Consider the following 8,141-nt stretch of genomic DNA (forward strand, 5'->3'; position numbering starts at 1 on the left):
GCATTACTCAACATTTCAATATCATAGAATGGCTTCGGGGGAAGAATCCTGGGGAAAAAAAGCAAACAAATCTAACACAGTTGCCTATTGCTTTACATTGACTATAAAGATTTATCCATTTGTAAATAATTGCACTACTAAACTTATGAACAATATATAATGATTTTATGAATATAAACAAATGCAGTAACGACCTTAACTTTGATGTGAGAATTAAACATATAAATAAATAGAAAATAACACATTTTCAATAGCTTAAAAACACTGACTTCTATTACAATTTTTATTTCTGAACCGATAAACTTGTTCAAGGTTATTAACATTACTACAAAAGTGTGGGTTTCATTATAACAATGTATACTTTAGTAATAGCAGAAATGTTAAATTATTAAACCATTCTCACCAGGAACTCCACATAATCTAAAATATATGTTTTTTTATTTATTAAAGTAACCTAACGTTAATAGTAATAATAATAGTAGTAAGTAAGTTGAAATAATTGATGTGATGCGCAGTACATGCCTATACTTTCTAGTTTAGTTTTTAATGTCAAAAAATAAGCTTAAAAAGTAGCACAACGACACTGTATTGTAATATTACGCAAGTTCCCTGTAATTTGACATAATGAGAACTTAGTTTTTGAATTATGTATTATTTGATTAATACAGGGAGCTGGACATCATTAGAATTACTGAACTTGAAGAACAGTGACTGATGCGCAATTATGCGCAGCCTCTACCCGCTCGAACATCTTATGTGTCCGCACCTCAGAGACGTTCCTTCATTAACATCCGCTCACGAGCAACAAAAACGCTGCAAACATGTCGGAGAAGAAACAGACCGTCGACCTGGGTTTACTGGAGGAGGATGACGAGTTTGAAGAATTCCCAGCCGAAGGTAAGTTATGAGATAATTTGTAAAGAAACTCCACGTTTAGTAGCCTTATATCGACGGTTATCGAGAGCTGTTAGCCCTGCAGCAGTGACTCAGCTAGCCTAAGCATGTTAGCATTAGCAATAACTGTTACGCATTTGTTGTTAGATAAAAACCTGTAATTGTGCTAGGTCTGTACGCTTGAGAATTAAATGCATTTTCTTTTCCTTTTAGTTGTGTTCGATCATTACATATATTTTGTATTGGGTGAGTTTTATAAGGAAATACCTCCACTGTTATGCTAAAAATGCTGGCTATTAGCAAAACAGTGACACCGCATAAAGATAAATTGTTAACATATTAAACATGATGGTGTAATAACAATGTGTTATCTCCAGACTGGACGGGGCTGGATGAAGATGAGGATGCTCATGTTTGGGAGGACAACTGGGACGATGACAACGTTGAAGACGATTTCTCAAATCAGTTGAGGTAAACGAACAATAACATTCAACTTACAGGCTATGGTGTCGAATATTTAATGTTTTAACCATATATTGATAAAATAAAATATCAAATAAATCTGGTTACAATACAATGTCTACTTTTGACTGTAAAAGATTGCTGTGTTTTACCCCTGCTGCAATGCGAATAAAAATTGACCCAGAAAAAAATGTCTTTTATTAAAGCATTGCATTTTTCAATAATTGTTGAGAGAGAGATTGTATCTTTAAGTATAATGTCACAATGCCTTAAGAAAAACTAAGGTATTGTACTATCACTTTTTTCTCAACTTTTTACAGGGTGCATGTCATGGTCAACTGTGCTGCCATTCTGAACAATAACAATAACCTCGAGTACTATAGGAATTAATTTCCTCACAACCAGTGTTAGGCTTTTAAATTACTACTTTTATAAAATGGTCTTATCAAACACCTGATTTCTTTTTTAGATTGCTATCATACAATTTGGAAATAAATTATTTGGGTGTTATATGTTAAGGTATTGTGATATTTATATATAACAAATCTATAGTCTGTCTGTCCATTCCCTGTTCCCCATTTCCACACTACTTAAGAGGCTTACTTGTACATTTGTGCGGTAATCAATAACTTATTAGGTTTTGTGATTGGTGTTTTGATGAAGTGTTCTCAACCAGCAACATGCTATTGTTTTATTCAGGCCAATAATGGGAGATGTGTTATTAAGTTGTTTCTCAATGTTGTCATTATTGTGAAAGGATAAGGCCACTATATACATTTGTAATCATCAATTTACAGCTGCATACATTACTCTGTATATATATTTTTTTTTTTTTTTTTTGCCCACCCCCACCTCTTAATGGTTCTTACAATCAATAGAGAGTACTTATGTTTCAACCACCCACCTGTAATCATCTGCACTGACTTGATCTTTCTATATCATTTTTTCCTGCAGAGCAGAGCTGGAAAAACATGGTTACAAAATGGAGACGTCATAGCTTTTCACTTGCTCCGATGACGTTTGATTTGGACATTTATATTTGAATACAAATTGAGTGACTGCACATCACCAGGACTCGTTTGTGGATTCTGATGTTTATCTTCTTCTTTTCTAACAATATGGATTAAAAATAAAACAATCTGTTGGAAATGGTACCTTTGAGTATTTCATTAAGAAGCTACACTGCAAGTGTTGAGGCGGTGACATTTAGATAATACGTTTGTTTGTCTGTGGTCTGTACAATTGCAGTTGTTGTAACCTAAGAAGCTGGTTACCATTTTTTTCTTCATATGTTCTGGCTACCTTTATGAAATCAAAGAAGCAAAAATGGTAACTTACTGTATCATATTGCTTTAATGCTTTGAGAGCATGCAACACAAACACTGGCTGTACTCAACTAATGGTTTGAACAATTGCCAAATTGTTCAAACCATCCTACAACACATTGTCATCAAAGGTGGTGTGGCCTTCCACAGCAGCACATTGACAAATCAGGAAAGCCTGCTTTGAACCTTCATGGTCTTCAGTGTTTGTTTTATTTTTTTGCATTGCTTAAACCTGTATTAGGCTTACTGTTCAACATTATTTGGTTATATAGACAAAAAACACACCTGCTCTCTACAGGAAGACCTGATAACAGTATTTGAGACCATAGTATCTTCTGACACCCTCTCCTGACTGAAGATGGTGACAGGCCTTTTACATCAATAAGTAATGTCTAAATCCAGCTCACCGATGCTTACTTGCAAAAACCAAACCTTTGGTAGATGCCGTTATTGTACTTAGTATTTCAATTACCTAGTCCTCAAACCTAGGTACTAGTTACCTGGCTGTCTTAGGAAACTTGCGATGCTGCTTTTATGTTGTTGGGTTGTTTTGTTTTTTTGGCAAATCTAATTTCAACTTTTTTTTGTTGTTGATGGTCACAAAAAACAGGAGGTTTTCATTGCTTTGTTTTTTTATGTATCATGGTGTGTCGTACATTTTGGTATTTTGTCTTACTGGACACATTAGGTTGTGTACACTTTGTATGAATTGTCTATATGTCAGTGGAAATGCACACGAGGCAAACGAGTGCATGTACTTATTTGTGATGCCTGCAACACACACTCACACACAGGCAGTTTCTGAGCTGTGTAACATCCCCCTTCCCTCTCAGCTCAACAGTGCTGGGCCAAGTCCCTGAAGGAGAGATTATCCACTGCCGTGTTTGTCACAGTCAGGGAGGGGGTCTCAGCATGAGGTCTCCCAGCCTGCCTTGCCTGGACCTGCCCCTTACTGCCAGCCAGGCCCTTCTCTTCCGCCTGGCACAGCGGGGACTCTTGTACTGAACCAGAGACCAATTTATCCCTGCCACACTTCCTCGGCAAAATGATTTCTCTTAGTGTTTTGTCGACTCTCAATCCTAGGGTCCTAATGAGCTGAAATAGATGCCAGTAAGACCAAGGTTTTAAGAGTGGTCTGCGTGAAAACAACAGCTATCTTCCTGCGATTCAATTGCCAGTAGTAACCACGTTCTGGACACTGGACTCAAGTACAGTAATTAAGTATATGTGTTTTCCATTTTATATTTCCTATATATTCTGTATGTGACTAAGTATTACCCCATGATACAAGGTGAGGTTCAAATGCTTATTTTAATTAAGGGCTTGAGAATTTTTAGAAGAGAGTTTTTTCATCTATTGCTGTAGAATATAAGCTAATGATACAATAAAAAAAATAACATCCCATTATGTTAACCTAAGATCAGGATTATTGTAAAAGGCTTTTTTTTCCAATATAGGAGTATTTTAAAAATAATATTTTAATTATTGTGAGCTTTGGTCAACATTTGGCTCAAATACTCATTTTAATTTTTAATTTGTTTTGTAAGTTTTTTGGCAAGTTGAAAATTTCACACTCGCACAGATTTTTGACCTCAGAGGTTGGGAAATTAGCAAGTGACGATCTGTTTGCTTGCGTCAGAGTTTAATTCTTGGCAGGTAAATGCCTGCTGATAAGCATCTGACAGTCTCTTGTGTTTGTCTGGGAAATCCAGGATCCCTGTTTACTCCTGCTTATTATCCCAATCAGCTGCACATTACAGGCCAACAGCTCTCCAGAGGCCAGAGCCTGAAATTTCATTTGAGAGACAAAGCTCCCCCTCCTTCTGGAATATACGTTCACTAAGGAATTAAACATTTTGTTGGTACATACCGCAGTGAATACAGTGCATTTGAACTAGGCCACAAATACCAATGGGATACTCTGATGTATTTATGTTTGAGACACTAAAGGCCCTGGGCCTGGTGATTATTCTGAGCATTGTAAAGTCAGCGAGGTGAGAGAATTGGTAAGTGAGAGAAGCGGAGTAGGACCTGTGCCCATTTTGTTTGTGCTGAAAGCGTAAGATTGGTCCCTTGTGTTTGACTCCGCAAAGGCCTTGATGGGCCCTTGGAGTTCAGTGTCACAGAGCCGGGCTTTTCAGAGTCTCAGCACTGGTTCTTTGAAGCCACTTATCAATTTGTCCCAGTCTGTTTTGTTGTTATACTGTGATCCACATGATTGACCTCTGCGCGTGTTGACGAAGATACAGCTGAAGGACTGTATTAGAATTTGCTGGAGATAAATTTGACATTATTACCCTGTCATATAGCACAGAGGTGGATATGATGGCTGTAGATCACTGATCTAAAAAAACAAAACAAACTTCTTACATGATCGTAGGGTTCATTCCGACTGCAGAGTTTGTTGCACAATGAATTTTTGCTACCATCCCGTGTGGTTGTTTACATTATAATTGAAAAGCAACTGAAATCACACGTCGTGTGTACAGGAGTAAATATGGATGATAAAACCTGGACTATGTTTAACTAATTGTTTTGCTTTTTCCCACTGACCCTGGCAATACCCCAAACCTTATAACAATGTCTTCAAAATTTCTTTATTAATAGAAATGTCCAAAAAAGTGTCCAAAGAAAATCACAAGTAGTTTCCTTATTTGCATGTCATCCCCCCTGACCCCCGCCCACACAGCTTTAGTGCTGATGTGACTTCATGCTGCAGAAAAGTCAATTGAAACCCAGTAAGGACCAAGTAATAATACTTCATGTTGAGATGTGGCAGACCTATTGTTCTCAAGGCCCACTCTTGCAGGCAGGACTCCCTGCTGTTTCAACACTGAAGAAACACAGCACCTTCTCAGACTGCGTGTTTCTTTCTATTCTGCTCACGCTGGAGGCTGCTGTGACCTTTCCAGTTCTCTCCTCGTCACTGCACGCCCTGCTCTCGCTGCATCTCCCCTCTGTAAGTCCTTCCACTGCTGAGCCAGGCTGAAGATGAAGCTGTCACTGCTCAACCAGGAAGCACGCAGCTGCTACAATAATAGCCGTAATTGCACGTTTCTTTTGTTGGGCTGAAATTAGCAGAGTGGCTACAATGCTACGAAACCCCCTAAAACCCGTGAAGTAAAGATGGAGCAGTGAGAGTTTAAAAAAAAAAAAAAAAAAAAAAAAAGGGCACTCAGGGGTGCGTTCACTAGTAAGACTGCCAACCCACTGCCGAATGGCCCACACCTGCACACTTGCACCCCCGCTAAAGTAAACACGGATAATAAGGTATAATTACTTTAGATAATAATAACGAGGAGCACCCCTCCAGACCCCCCTCTACCCGGTGACAAAGGGCTGCCTGTTTATTGTGGTAGGTGAAACAGTCCCAAAAGGACCCTGTCGAGTGCCCTATCAAAAGACCCGAGGGTCCCTCATAGGACAGCCATCAGTGTCAAAGAGGGCTGCGGCTTTCAAGTCTGTTCTCCCTCTAACTGCCTCAATTAACCAGTAAGGACTGACCACAGGCCCGTTTTTCACCTCCTTTCATTCTCATCAAAATGATCCCATGTTGTCTCCTGGGTTCCTCACTTTTGTATGGGATCACAGGAAATGCATCAAGAAATCTATAGCCAATTATGTCACGTGTAAAGTAAATGTGTATGAGCACATTACAGAACGGCTTTTTCTAGAATTTAAATTTTTTTTTTTTACAATTATTTAGCCAGGAAGTTGCAAAGTATAATAAGAAAACAGTTAGATTGGAAATGTTGGCTGAGCATGTGACTGGAGATGGAGGCGAACCAGATTTGAGCTAAACCTTAATATCTATTTGTTGTTATAACCTGATTTTTGTTAACATTTGCAATAGTATAACCACATTTTTTATATCTCTTTGTTCAATCTTTCATCTTTTTACCGTCCTGCATTACAGTGGGCTTCTTTCACATTTGTGAACCCAGAAAAAACACACATCCTCTTTTGAGTTTTCTCCTCATAAAAGTTTAAAATATTCAAAAAAATGTCAACTCCACACTGGAGTTCTATTATAACGTTCCAGTATAACGGTGGTTAAAGGGAACAAAAATATGATTTTCTTCCCTAAAATATAATTTTTAATATCTAGTATGACGCTTTTATCAGAAATCTGTGTTTTTATTGAAGTCGCCACGCTTCAGCTGTGACTAGGCGTTAACTCATCTGAGCAGGTGAAGGCGACACTACATAGTTCAGACAGTATGGGATCATGAAGCGGCCTCACTGTCACTTAAACCTGTCAGGAATTTAAACCGATCTGACATGTTGGCACAGGGAAAGAAACAGACGGGTGTGTTTCGGTTTAATGCTATCCCTGGTGCTCAAGTCACTATAAAAACAGAATTCTGGTTTCATGTCAGGATGGATTATGAGTTCCCTGTTTAAGCCATGCTGTTTATGACATGATCCATCGCATGGATCCGTGACTGAAACTGTAGTTTAACAATCTCCTAGGACAGAGGGACAGTTTATACGTCCAACGCAGCCCAAGCAGAATGTAAACGGAAATGATATAAAAAAATATATATTATTATTAAATTAGCAACAATTAGCAGTCACCATCTATTTAAATTAATTCCACTTGTACACAGAAAAGGCTTGCACCCATTGAATGATTGTGACCCATTTAACACAAATCCCTAAAGTAGCCCAGTACTTTCACAACACTACTGCGGGGTAATAGCTGCTGTGATTATTGGTCTAAAGAACAGAGAATCGCTGCAGCATGTGAGTCGTCCTCGCGTCGCCATTAACCCTCAATGTTCAACCAAGCAGAAGGGCGTAGTGAGGGTGGTAGAGTGTTTTTAATGACGACGTCCTTGGAAACAAAACCTCCTGCTGCGCTTTTCCATTGCCGAAGATACCTGGCAATTATGGAGTTTGTTGTCTATTTATACCATTTTTTACCCCTCATCTGCTTCCAAATCTGAAATATTTGAACACATTGGATCAACCAGCCAGCTGTCCTGCTGCACTTAAAAGCAGTGAAGAATGATAAATTGAGTTGTTGTTTTTTCTAGACACATTAAATCACACCTATCATCGCAGATTTGTTATATTAAAAACTCTGATTGTGGTAATTAATATTAGGTTCCATCATGAAATCCCATGTTGTCAGTACAGTCTGACCTTAGGGGTCCTGACCCATGACAAGTCTGCTGTGATTCAAGGCAAAAGCAACATCTTCTTTTACTTGGGTCAAATAATGACAACATGGCCAAACACATGCCACAGCACATGCATCATAACTTAACCAGGGAAAGGAAACAAGTCCATAAAAGACTTTTTTTTTTCACATCTCAAATGCAAATCAGCTCCGTCTCATCCTTTTACATCGATCATGTTAACCGCATTCCTCTAAAAACGTCTCCACGTCACTGTGTGGCCTGCTTTAAAACAATAGCACATGTCGGAAAAGTGAGCGCAGTGACAGGAAAAACT

General features: G+C 38.4%; 1 long non-coding RNA gene across 1 annotated transcript; it reads left to right on the plus strand.

Moving 5' to 3' along the window:
* Positions 1-736: 736 nt before the first annotated feature.
* LOC103394121 (uncharacterized) lies at positions 737-2,510 on the plus strand. The gene is made up of 3 exons (XR_523100.3): positions 737-897; positions 1,272-1,365; positions 2,311-2,510. It is a non-coding gene; the product is annotated as an uncharacterized LOC103394121 (long non-coding RNA).
* Positions 2,511-8,141: the final 5,631 nt, after the last annotated feature.

Source organism: Cynoglossus semilaevis, chromosome 18, assembly GCF_000523025.1.
Source record: "Cynoglossus semilaevis isolate Cse_v1.0 chromosome 18, Cse_v1.0, whole genome shotgun sequence".
Classification (NCBI taxonomy): Eukaryota; Metazoa; Chordata; class Actinopteri; order Pleuronectiformes; family Cynoglossidae; genus Cynoglossus; species Cynoglossus semilaevis.